The following is a 14200-nucleotide window of genomic DNA, read 5'->3' as shown; positions in this document are numbered from 1 at the left end:
GATCTAGCGACTACGGATCGGTTGGGACGCATGCAAGCCTCTGTTGGCACCCCTGCACATTGTTGTTACCTTGCTCCACCATCCTTGTCGACATGCAACCAAGTTCCCTGCACCAACAAAGCAGATCGATGAGTTCTCGCGGGAAAAGCCATATTCAAAGATATACAAGTACTGAGATCTCATACCACAGGTATCAGAAGCTCCGGGAGCGTGATCGAAAGGCCAGATCCTCCGTCGTGCAGCATGCACCCAAGGAGGAAGAACTGTTACGAGACACCCCGTGGGAATCCTGCAACAATTAAACCTGCTAGAGTGGATACCATTCACAACACCGCCATCTGCAATGAAACGCGGGCGCATGCAACCAAAGCATCCACTCCATCGTCGACAGCTCGTAACCATGAGCCTCCGGGTCTGTGTAAGTTCGCATGCAGTAGGTAGATCCACTCACCGTCGTCCAAAAACTGGAAAAATCGTGTGCAGCCACGCAGGTAAGTGTCTCGACCCTTCCTTCCATCAAATCGCATGAATTTTACTTTGAATTGTTTGCACAGCATAAAAGTGAATGGTTGAGCGGCCGTATGGCCAGTTGACTGGCCACGTCGGCTAGTTATGGTATAGTTGGATGTTTGGGCAGCGGCCACGACAAAGAGAATGAGCAGCACGCACGTGAGAACACTCCCGTCGGAAGCAATGAGTTTAACAGAAAGAGGCGGCGGCAGATCTGTGGGAACGGATGCGGCAGCAAGTGAATACGCAGGCGAATGATGGATGACGTCGCCCAACGGTCCGGCGGGGACACCTCACCCCCTGCGCCACGGATTGCGCCGATTCAAAATCTAATCGGCTAGATTGTGCGCATGCATTTATCAACCACCACTTCAAACTCGAGTGGCTATTCTGATCTCCTCTGCACTTTGATACGCCAAGCTTTTGGCTACCAGACTGCTAGTGAAGCACACCTCGAGCGCAGGCCAACTACAGTCCTCCCCGAAATTTGCGCACTGCTCCTACAGGAACACAGTTTCTACAGGAACGCAGTCTCTACAGGAACGCAGTCTTCTACAGGGAAGCGGGCACCTCACGTAAAAAGGTGGCCAGTTAAAGAGGTAACCCTGAACTCTTCATGCAACTGGTTAGTAAGAGTGGCAAGATCATCGTCCATAGTCTGGTCATAAAGATATCGGTGAAATTGTTGTTTGCTGTGCCTATACTGTCGTTCTACAGGATGTCAGTGTAATTAGACTGTGTTGAATTTTGTGGATTATGTGCATGCTTTGTCTCAATAGACCAAATATCTTTCGCATTTTCCACCTTTAGTTAAAACAACCGTGTTCATCATGCCGGGTGGGTTTATAAGACGGGAACCCACTGATTCAACCAAATTAAGGGAAAACCAGGAAGTGGTAGAGCTCTTCACACGAGCACAATGGATGTCTTTTTGTGATAAGCTGCAGGGTTACGATGATGAAGTGGTCGAAGAATTCTTGCAGGCTCTGAGGCCGAAATCCCAAACACTGGCCACAGTGAACTTCAGAGGTCTAAGCCTCAAGCTCACCCTGTAACATATCAGTCGGATCACAGAACTCTCTATGGGTTTGTCGTGGGATAAGGAAGAAAGAAAGCTGAGCCAGCGGGCAAAGAAAGAATTCTTTCCACCTGAGGAGGAATTCTCGGAGGAAAAAAATAGGGTGCGAAGAACGAGTCTGTTGCCACCATGGAATGAAGTCAGTTTGAAAATCATGAAATATATCACTTGTGAAGGCCATTTTAGCATCGTGTATGCATATCACTTTCGGTTGCTCACTGAATTGAGGCACCAGATTGATCTTCCTGTAGAACAAAAACTGAGCATCCCTTATTTACTATTGCAGTCTCTAATGGAGTGTGCCACAAAGCTAAAAGAGGGCATACCAGATCAGATAGCCCACCATGGGTTGATCAAGCTTCTTGTGGAGGATGCGCTGCATTCGTATAGGTTCCCCTCTCATGGGAATCCTTCCGGAATTTGACAAAAGAAAGAGAACATATACCAGAACCTAGCCCTTCGCCTAATCTGAATTCATACTACGCCTTTTTAAAGGCGGGCAAAATCATACCGCAGAAATTTACTGTGCCTCTATTTTTTGCACTAGAGGAAGAAAGAGTCCGTTCCCACACATGGATGCAGATCGCCAAATCAAAGGGTGTGGCGGACATAGGCCCTTTACAAGAGCAACTCAAGGAGGTCAGGAGTGAATTCACCATGGCTAAACATGTGGCTAATTGCCAACGTGTGCTTCTACAGGAAGAAAATCAGAAGCTGAGATTGCAGCTACAAGAACTAAGGGCAGGGGCAGGAACATCCTCCAAGGACATCACAAAAGAACAACAAAGAAAAAAGGAGCTGACCACCAGTCTTGAAGAGCCAATGACACTTCTACAGGAAGCAGAACAGCAAACAAAAATTGAAGTGCAAGCCCTAAAAGAACAACTGCAACAAAAGGAAGCACAATTGGCCTGCATGGCCAGTTGGGCCATGGAGGCAATTCAGTGCAGACCACCTGCAAAATCCTATGGATTGTTCTTAAAAGATCAATGGCTGCAGTTCCAAATAAACACCTTGGCACAAAGAGGTATTTCACATATCCACAACCCACAACAATTTTCTGAATTGTGCAGTACTAGTTCGTCAGAAGACAAAGCCAAATTAGCAGAGTTTTATCTCCACAATTTGGCTTTGCCTAATGAAGTCTCCTGGGATCCCAATATTGCCTTGGGTGATATGCAATTGATGGCGTTCGCCTCATGGTTAAACCATGAGGATCAAAGAGCAGCTGAAGCAAAATCGGTCATGAACCGAGAAGTGAGCGAGCCACTATTCATTCGACCAGAACTAGAGGATCCGGTGGCACTCATCTTAGCCCACCAACAGTTGGCTACAGATCCCACATCTTCCTTGAGATTTATGGACCAACAGGCTCAAGCCATATCTCACTTTGAAGACATGGAAAGGTTGTTGGGAGAAAGTGCTGCCCAAGCATGTGCACGCAGATGGAATACCCTGGCACACAGCTTGAAAATCCGAGAGTACCATACCCCCATTCGGATGAGGGAAGCTTTGGCAAGGGTTTACCTTTACAAGAAATCCATGCAAAGCCTCCAGGCCAGCTGGATTGGCCTTAAACTCAGCCCACCACTACTGTTAGGATTGACTGAAGGCAATACAGAGGAGGATGACAGTCAACAATGGGAAGAGGTGAACAGGAAAGCAGGGTTTCATATCCATAGAGAGGACACTACCACCGAGCCTTGGGATGCAAGGGAAGCAGTGAAAGCAATGAAGGATGAGGATTTGGACTAAGTTTCTCAAGAATGAGCAAATAGTTTAGCTGGGGGTGATGATGAGCCCCAATTTTTGGTACAATTTGGGCTCATTCGGCCTACTTGCTTTGCTCAAACCATTCATCTTTTATTGCTTATGCATTCATTTCTTGGTTTATTCGTGTTGTTTGTAGGAAGAAGGGTAGGCATTCTATCTACGTGACTAATACATGATGATTTCAGGTTTTTGGCATCAAAAGGGAGCAAAGACCACGAGAAAGGAGACAAGGAGACAGCAAGGTGGCACTGCTGGTTTTTAGGAGAGGATGTCCACAGTCTTGGGGACCTTCCTCGTGATTCCCACCATAGCTCCGAGCTCCAACCAATCTCCCCACCGAGCTTAGAGGCAGCCAACCGTTCTACAGGAACAGCAATTACAACTGTTCTACAGGATCAGCAGTTTAACCTTCAGTTGGACAGCCGAGCTCCACAAATCAAGGAAACCTGTTGGATTATCATTTTGCATAAATACTGAGGCCGTAGCCTTTGAGAGAAGATTTTTGAACTTTTGCATTACTCTTGTAATTTCAAAGTACGAGCTACAGCTCGGTGTTGGTTCTTTTTGTAAGCCAGTTTTGGCATGACATCAGATTTTTGGTTATGAATAAAGGCAGGCAGATTTTGATTTCATTCTGAGTTTCTAAGGGAGCTATAGCTCTCAGGTTAGGGCCAAACCTGAGAGCAATAGACCTCCTCTGTGTTGTAATGTTATTTGCCTTTCGTTCCAGCACTTCGTTTCTTTACTTTTACATGCAATTTGAATTTACAGTCTGCTGATTTAGTTTTTATGAGATTGAATAGGATTAGTTTATGGTGAATTTGCTTCCAGTTGCTTAGGTTAGAAGAGGATAGTTATAATTCATTGGAGCTCCAAAAAAAGGTTGTTAGAGATCACTGCCATCTCTGCTTAGGGATTGGGGTGCAGTCCATATCAACCACCAAAAAGAAACGCAGTCCTTTTCACGTCCATGCAAGCTGCAACAGTTACTTTAGTCGTAGATCCATCCATGCACTTTGGTCTTGATCATTACTTCTTCATTCCACTTCCATGCACGAGTTTCTTTCACAAATTGCACTGTTGTTCATTGGTTCAAAATAGCACAGTTAACATAGGTTAAAGAGTTCTCGTTTTGGTGACATTCATAGACAATTTGTTTCATATACACTGCTCCACACCATTCCATTACCTTCCTCTTCTTGTCAACCACACCTGAAGCCACTCAACCAACCTCTGTTCAGCTCGTTTACCTTCCAGCTCTTTCATTACTCACGTAGCTCCATTTACTTAACCTTTCGTTGATCCCATCCTCCCAGCCATTAACCCACTACATGCACTCTTTCTCCATATGACTTCTCTGCTCCTGAGCCATCACCAGTTCCATATCCATCTCACCTATCCTCCCACACCACTCCATCACTTCACCATCTCCCAAAACTCCCACGGTCGAACATCCTGTAGAATCGCACAGACTTCCTGTAGAACCCCTGAGTTTCCTATAGGATCCCCTGCAGACTTCCTGTAGAAGCTTGCAAACTCGGTTGCTGAGCATCCGAACGTGGTAGCCTTCTGTGGACTGATGCTAGAGACCCTCTGGGACCTCCCCTAGCCATCCTGACCTTGCCCATGCTGTCCTTCCATTCGAACCGCTCCTGCACAGTCAAACCCTAATCAAGAGCATCATCACAATAAATCCAACCACTTAATGAAAAAATACAAAAACATGTCTTTTCAGATGCAAGTAGCTTAGATGCACATATTTTAGCTCACTGCAAGTAATGGCATCATTGGTAGAAGTTTCATTCACATTTTTGCATTGTAAGGGTCAAGCTAGTCAAATTAGGGTTTACTAAGGTTTCCATGCTTTGTTGGCTTTCGGTTTCCTTTTTGCAAAGTAGGTTAGCTTTCTTCGAGATAGCTTTCGTCCATCACTCATAAAGCTTCTTCTGAGAGCATATAGAAGTTGGCTTGAGCCCTAGCGGACTTGTGCCAGCTGACCAAGTGACAGCTGCGACAAGAGCTAGTACTTGTGCATACAGCACCCTCGCTTCCAAGTTTGTACAAACTACCGGGTTGATAAAATTAGAGATAAGAAGCTCCAGGATTTGTAGCATTATTGCTACAATACTGGAGCCCACCAATCAGCCTTGCAAATCCCGAAAACCTCCCATGGCAGATGAAAAGAAAGATGAGGGGGCAAGAGATCGTTTCAAAATCTTGCTTGAAGAGGCCCTCGAGTGATAAAGGAACGCGATGATGGAAAACTTTTCCCAGATCCTTCAGCGACTACCCAAGGGCAACACATCTACTTCTAGCAGCTACTTTAGAAGCGTCACACCCTTTAAGGTACAAGTAAACTTTGACATTCCCATATTTTAGGGTCAGATAGATGCAGACGCTGTATATAAATGGTCAAATATGCTAGAAGGGTATTTTTTTTTCATGATTTTTCCGGCTGGGAAAAGATTACTTTCACTCTTCTCAAAGACACCCAGCATGTCAAGGACTGGTGGGAAACCTACTACGAGCAGAAGGATGAAAGTAAGACCTCATTGTTTTCAGCCACACCCACTTGGAATTCATTTCGGGTTGCCATCAAGGAGTAGTACTACCCTGTCAGAAGCTATGAGGATCAGTATATAAAGTGGACCACACTGCAACAGGGAAGGGACCAAGACGTTCGGGAGTTTACCAATATTTTTCATACCCTTCACACAAAGCTAGGTATCAAGGATTCAGAGTAGCATTTGGTACTCAAATATCGCGACTGCCTGCACAGGTACATCCAGGAGGAAATAGAATTCCTCAACATCTCCTCGCTCGGCACAGTGTACCAATATGCTGTCAAGATTGAGAAAAAGTTTAAACAGAAGAAGTGAGACTTTGTATCTGTGGATCTGAAGCAGGGGAAAGGTGCCCCCAAACCATAGAACAAAGGAGAAATCCAAGGCAGGGTGGCCCAAGACAACCTGCCAAAGCCGCAAGCAAAGAACAACACCATAAAGCCGAAAAAGGACATGGGATAGTGGTGTGAGTTCCATAAGAGCTCCACTCACAACGCAAGTGAGTGTCGGGCCGAGCAGTCATTGGTGGTCGAGCTAAAGGCTTCAGAATCAGATGCATGTTCTGACTCTGAGTCAAAACCCAATAAGGGGAATGACAAAGGGAAGCAGATTATTGATGCGGAGCACAATGCCACCGTTGCCACCACGAAGATCCGGAGGAGGAGTGCCTCTTCCAATCCTAGATGTGGGTAAAGGGCTCCCCGCTATAGTTCATTGTCGACAACGAGAGCCAAAAGAACCTCATTTCGGCAGAGGTCGTGAAGTGGCTGAGCTTACCAATCACAACACATCCACAACCATACACCATCGGGTGGCTTCACCAAGGACTAGATCTTTGCGTGAACCAATAGTGTCACCTTCCATACAACATCAAGCCCTTCACGGATGAGGTATTGTGTGGCATTGATCCCCTTGATGTTTGTGATGTATTATTAGGCCAACCATACTTGTGGAAGCAACATGCTGTGTATGAATCAAGGCCTCATGTTGTTATTGTTACTTTGGGAAATACGTTGTACAGGATACTGGAAGTAGCACCGTGTACCGCCATCTCTTTGGTTACTGCAAAACAATGCAGTAAGCTCATTTCCAAAATAGGGAAGTTTGTTTTCCTAATGATACACCCTCAAGGAAAGAAGAAGACGGTGGCCACGACTTCTAGACAGGGCCCCTCTACATGAAAACTGCAAATGGACAAGGTTGTGGAGGAGTACGAGGACATCTTCACCTCCCTCGCAGGGGTTCCTCTGCACTGTTAGATCAACCACTCCATCGAACTGATCCCAGGTGTGCCGCTGCCAAATGGACCAATCTATTGACGCTATGTTCTGGAGAATGATGAAATTAAGAGGCAAATTCAAGAGCTGCTACAGAAAGGTCACATCCGACTGAGTTCATCACCTTGAGGGAGCCTGATCATGTTGGTACAGAAGAAGGACGGGACTTGGAGACTCTGTATTGACTATCGAGCACTGAACAAGATCACTGTCCGGAATAGGTACCCGATCACACAGATTGATGACCTTCTGGACTAGCTGAAGGGGGGGAATATTTTAGCAAGATTGATTTGAAGTCAGAATATCACCAGGTACCAATCAAACCCTTCGATGTGTGGAAGACTGCCTTCAAATCCAAGGAGGGATTTTTCGATTGGTTATGCCTTGTTGATGAATGCTCCTACAACCTTCTGTAGAAATTCCCATCGTAGATCAATAGATTATGCAATATACTAAAACACAATACAAGATCTATTTCTACAACACTTTGCGGAAGCTTAATCGAATTGAGCAAGATCAAGAGAACACATGTAACTGAGAATGAGAAATCAATCACACATAACATAGAAGAAATATCCTGGGGAAGGCCTCAACCTAAAACCCCAACTCTGTATTATCATACAAGTGGAAAATAGTCACATAATTACAAAAAGCCTTAGCTTGGAAGCCAACCAACTCTCACTATAATCCCTCTACTACTCATAGAAAGTTAAAGGCCTCTCACAAACCTTCTCCTCTGCCCTCCAAGCCTCCTATTTCCTTGCACAGTTTTTCTTGGGGTCTAGTGCTTCCACACATGTGAATTCCCACCTCACACTGCTCACTTGGAACAGTAGTAACTGCACAATCCTGAAGGAGATAAATCCTTATGTATAGATGAGTTTTCTTTATAGGAAAAATCCATCCAACTGATAGTACACTATCCCTCTTCTAATCTCAGCAGGATCTTTCTCTGAACTGACATGCATGAGTTATTTATGAGAGAATATTCAGTTATCTGAAGTGCAACAGTTACATGTATGCAAGCATTAACTAATTGAACTCACAATTAATTCAACAAATTATTTGAATTGATCTGACTGGACTTGACTTAGTTAACTAAGCCAACTAATTACAACTCATCCTTACCCTTTAACTAATGGATAAATCCCTTAATCAAAGGAATAACTATTGCATGTCTTCACATAGACTTCATGTTTATTTTTCCTTAACTAATTAACTCAAGATGATTAATTAATTAATTTACAAATAGCTGCTAAGATCAAATTCGAATTTTACATCACTATTTTAGTTCATGGACTAACTAAAATAGGAATCTATCCCAAACTACTAAAAATAGCAATGCTATTTTTATCACTTCCATTTTTCATTCCTTGTTTCTCAGTCAAGCACTGGTACCTGAACTGCTATTTATACTAGTGATATTTTTTAGCACTTCTATTTTTAGCACTTCTTGTTTCCATTTTCAACACCTTCATGAGGCTAATGGATGACATCTTATGACCATTCACCAATTCATTTGTAGTGGTATACTTGGATGACATCTTGATCTTTAGTCGAAGTTGGGAAGAGCACCTCCACCACATCCAACAGGTTCTCCAAACACTGCGGCAACACAAGTTATGTGCCAATTTGGAGAAATGCACTTTTGGCATGACCCAGGTTCAATATCTGGGATACATTGTTGATGCATGGGGGGTGCATGTGGATCTAGCCAAGATCCAATTCATTCAGGTTTGGCCATCTCCAACCACTCTGATAGAGCTTTGCAGCTTTCTGGGTCTCACCAACTTCTACCATAGGTTCGTGTTGGGATTTTCTCATATCACTTGGTCCTTGAGTCAAGTCGCCAAGGGAGGAGCGAAAGAAAAATTATTTTGGTCTGAACCTCAACAGAAGGCATTCACTATGTTGAAACATCGCCTCTGCTCGGCACCAGTGATCGCATTAACAGACTTGCAAAAACCATTTGAGATCGATACAGATGCCTCTGACTATGCTATTGGGGTAGTCCTTACTCAACATGGGCATCCAATGGTATATCACAGTGAGACACTTTCAGACATAGTCCGGAATTATCCCACTTATGACAAAGAGATGTATTCCATTGTGCAAGCCTGCAGACAATAGAAACATTACATTTTGGGGAAGGAAATGGTCATCCACATAGACCACCGACACCTCCAGTTCATTAGTAGCAGCACTGTAGCAAGCTTTACTAAACTGAGCACAAAGAAACAATGTAACAAAAGCCTCGATATAAGAAACTTACTTTGATCAATTTTGAAGATTTTCAAACAACAAATCTGAGTGGGTTACTTCTCCTCAACCGAACATGCGCACGCAACTATGACCTCTCTCCACGGGTCTTCAACGCCTTCACCTTACAGTTCTAGGTTCTTTTGGATGACAGAAACTGTCCTCAGACAGGCGCCCAATAGGCTTCGATATTAATAAAAACAAGCAAAATACATAAGGCTTTTTACAACATGAGATCTCAGAGTTCTCCGTCCAACGATGTCTTGAACATCTGCAGATCTCTCCTTATATAGAAATCCTCACTCCTATTCTTCTAAAACTATCATGAAAAAGCAAAAATAATTGAGGGTCCTTTCGGCATATTTTCACCGATGGTGTCTACTCAACTTTTCTGGTACATATGTACAAAAGATTTTACCAAGGTCCCATTGGACTTCTATCTGAATCATAGTCATTATCAAAATCAAATTCTTCTGAAGAATCATGTACCAGTTTGGACTCGTCGAGCATCTTTTGGTAGTGATGTTCAATCATCTTAGAGTACTCTTCGTCCCAATCGATATCTGCTGGGTCCTGGGCATCTGGCTGTCCGTCCTGTAAAGTAGATTCTTTTGCTTTTCCTTTTCCTTTGGCATCTTCATCTAAAATTATTATCCTTCTTGATGATGTTCTTGATGACTCTCCTTGTTCTGTATTCGTCTTTATTTCTTGGAGACCCTGTTGCCGAGATGTGTACCTAGCCAATTGTTTCGCCACTTGGTAAGGAAAGATAAAAGACTGATCTCAATATCTAGGAAAGAATCTTTAAAGACATTTCTGATCGTGGGTGACCTCTGTACTACCAATTCGATGCCGTTTAAAAGTTCCCATTTAAAAATTTTAAACATATTAGTGGAACTTTCAATTGCATGTTGAACCCATTATCTGCAATTATCACTCATAAAATATTTGTTTTGCCAACCTAATTCAAAAATCATAGATGTACAGATTCTATTTGAAATCATCAGACTAATAATATGGATTACATTTTTATTCCAATTACTTGAAATAACGCTGATAGGTACCAAAGCCTTTTGATTAATTATGAATGTTAATGCCTTTGGCTCTCCTTGTAAATCATCCATTTTTTGTAGAATCTATATTTTTTCTGTTAACCTCAGATTTCTGAATTCATTGAACCATCTAGCATGTTGCTTAATCATTTCTTCATTATTGTTGGTCTGGATTTCTCCGGTCTTCTCATGACTAAAAACTTATGCAAAAGGATTAGGAGTGATACTTTCCCTTAGTTTGAAACTATGATAATCCCATGGAGATGAGAAAGTTCTGAGATATTGCAACGTCCTTTGAATGCACTGAGATATCCTAGTGGTTGGCTTTTTTTGCAAAATCCATCTTTTATCTCCTAGTAAGAAAATCCTTCAAAAATTTCATATTGAGGAAAAGTGTCTTTTGATGCATAATTCTCATCAAACCTTTGCACAAAGGATGCTTCTAATTCCTCAAAAATGTCTGGGATTTTTAGAGATAGAATGTATTTATCTATTTCAGGCTTAAAAGGAATGGCTTCAAGATCTAAAATTTTTGCTCTTGTGAAAATGCTGAGACCAAAATAAATTCCTCCAATAAGTTGATAAAAGTTTAAAACCTTTAGGATCCATATCATTTTTTCAGTATATTCACTAGACCATAGATTTGAGAGACTTCTGAAAAATAACTTTACTTTCATGATAGGCAAAGGATATACCTTTACCAATTCATCACTTAGGCCTAAAGACATACCTACATTCTTGGATTGCTAGGCTTGGCATTTTCTGATCCAATTGTTTCTTCTAAGTCTCATTCCCACAACTTTCTTGATTTCTTCTACAAGCTGGCTTGCATGTCCTTCAAGCAACTTGAATTTGTCAACAAATGTATAAAAACTATCATCCTGTGGTCCTTTTCCTGGAATGTTAAAACACGAACCTGGACAAGTAATGAATGCTTTATTCATATCCCTGGTTAATGAATCTGTCAAATAATTTGAAATACCTGGGATCCATTCGACTTCAAAATCAAACTTTTGGAACCAAATCTACCATGCAACAATTCTTCCTTTTGCAATTTGTCTTGATATCTTGGCAGATAAAAAATATTTGAAATTCTTGGAGTCTGTTCTTATTAAGAATTTCACAGGTGTAAGGTATAACTCAAACCTTTGTATCCCATTGAATATAGCCAGTGTTTCTTTTTCTACTATGAAATAATTCTTCTGGCTAGGTGTGAATTCACCTGATGCATAGGCACAAAGTCTTTCTTCACCTTTCTCCCTTCATTAAAAAAGAACGGCTGCCCAAAAATCTAAAGAAGCATCAGTTTGGAGTATAAGCAGACCATCACCTGGTGGTTGGAGTTTTGGCAATTGCTGACATTCTGCTTTCAGCTGTTTGACTGCTACTATTGCTTCTAGTGACCATCCCTCTTTGAGATGTTTTCTGATTGGAGCTCTTTTCTCTGTCAATCTTGGGATGTACTTGTGAATGTAATCTAGGAATCCTAAGAACCTCTGAATTGTTTTTGTATCTTTCAATTCATTTGGAAATTGGGTTAATTTAGTCAACACATGTGATTGCATCTGAATTGCACCATTGACTACATGAATTCCCAGACAATCTATACTGTCTTGAAATAAAGACATTTTTCTTTCTGAGAAAACTATGCCATGCTGCTGAACTTATATTAGAAAAATCTCTAAATGCTCTAGATGGGTTTTTACATCTGGACTATGAATAAGAATGTCATCAATATATGTTACAATGAAATTATACTTGGCAAAAATGAAATCCATTCTTTGCTGGAAGAATGCAGGGGCCTTTTTCAAACCAAATGGAACAACTTTCCATTGGTAAAATTCAGCAGGACAAATAAAAACAGTTTTATGTCGGTCCTCTTTCTGTATTTGAATATGATATTATTCAGAATTCATATCAAATTTGTTGAATACTTTGCTGTGATGTATTTTCTGCATTATGGTTTCTAGTCTTAGCAGTGGATAATTAAAACTCTGAGTAATTGCATTTAGATGTTTGTAATTTATCACCATTCTAGGTTTACCTCTAACTATCTTAGAATGATTTCTTACAAAAACGCTGAACAAGAATAATGAGACTCAGTTGGCTCGATGAGCTGCATTTCTAATAATTCTTTAATTTGTCTCTTTATTTCTTGCTCGTATGAAGGAGTGCAAGTAATCAGTTTCCCTTTGACTCCATTATCATGCAAGGTCACAATCTCTTACATTGGACTTTCTACAACCCAAAATTGTTGTTGATTTTCTGAACAGCTTTTTAGAAGTTTGTGATGGATAGCAGTTTGTTTTGTAGACCAATTGGGATCTATGCATGCCATTTGTTTTGATTTAGATTCTGCTCATGATTCATAGATTTGCATAACTTCCTACCAATCATCAGAATCTCTTAATGGCTTTTTGGCTCCTACTCTTTTCTGGCTATTTTCATGTCTTGCTTCTGAATTTGCAAAAAACAATCTAGGTACAGCAATAGCCTTCTTCTTCAGATTTATAATCAGCTTATCTTGGCTAAATGTTACTGGAAGCACAGAATTTAAGAATGACATTCCCAACATTAAACTAGTTGAGGGATCAAAATGCTGTATTGCAGAAATCTTAACTATACTCCCCCCAACTTTTAATGGAATATTGTCTACATAATGAGTTAAACTAGTAGATCCTCCTATGGTTTCAGACATTAGTATATTTTACAATGGTTTCCATAGAGATTTAAAGAAATATGGTCTAGACAAATTGTTCGATCCACCGGTATCTATGAATGCATCAACAGATATCCATTCATTTTTTACTTGAACTTGAACCGGGACATAAATAAGGCTATTAGTCTTGACTACCTTTTTTAACAAAGTATTTTCTTCTACTCTGTTGATCTCTCGTTTTGGAAGACTGGTCGATGCTGTGGTTCTTTTCCGAAATGGATAGAAAGAATTTACTTCTGGAAAAGGTAACACAGATTGCTTACCTTTTTGTTCTAGCTGCTCTGATCGTGAACTTTCGGATTCATCTTTTGAAACATCCGTTGTTTCTCTAGTTAACTCAACGCCACTTTCTTCTTCTTGTTGATTGTAATATATCTCTTCTGAAAAATCATCATCTAAACAGGATAAATAGATATTCATCCTCTGGACACACTCTTCTTTTGCATTTGATATTTCAGTCAGAATATATACATCTGAAATATCATCTTCTGATTCTACTATAGACCAATCATCTTGAAATTCTTCTATATCTAGATTCTATACAACCTTTAAGTTTACTTGATGAATTTTGTGGGCACATTCATACGAAATGTCCTTAATTTTTACAAATGAAACAACAATTATTATTTCTTGGTTTTGATCTCTTCTTCAAGAATTTATACTTTCGGAAAGACTTTCTTGGATTTGAGACTCTCTTGGGTTTAAATCTACCATACCTCTTTGTTTTCTTTTTCTTTTTTAATGTTGTCCATGGTAGCATGATTTTGTAGACATCTGAACTGGGTGTGATGTCATGCACCTTCTTTTTCCAGCATAACTATTTAACTTTCTCTATAATTCTGAAAAGAAGGTCAATCCAATAAACTTGATCTAGTCTTTTGTTCTTTACATCTCGATCTTTCATAATGAGGTCTCTTAGATTTCCTGGTAATTTTGACAAAAAAAGAATTTTTTGAGCCACATCATTT

This window comes from Pinus tabuliformis, chromosome 2_2 (genome assembly GCF_031772625.1).
Source record: "Pinus tabuliformis cultivar Carrire ecotype Pingquan chromosome 2_2, CPIR1, whole genome shotgun sequence".
NCBI lineage: Eukaryota > Viridiplantae > Streptophyta > Pinopsida > Pinales > Pinaceae > Pinus > Pinus tabuliformis.
This window is presented reverse-complemented; position numbering follows the sequence as displayed.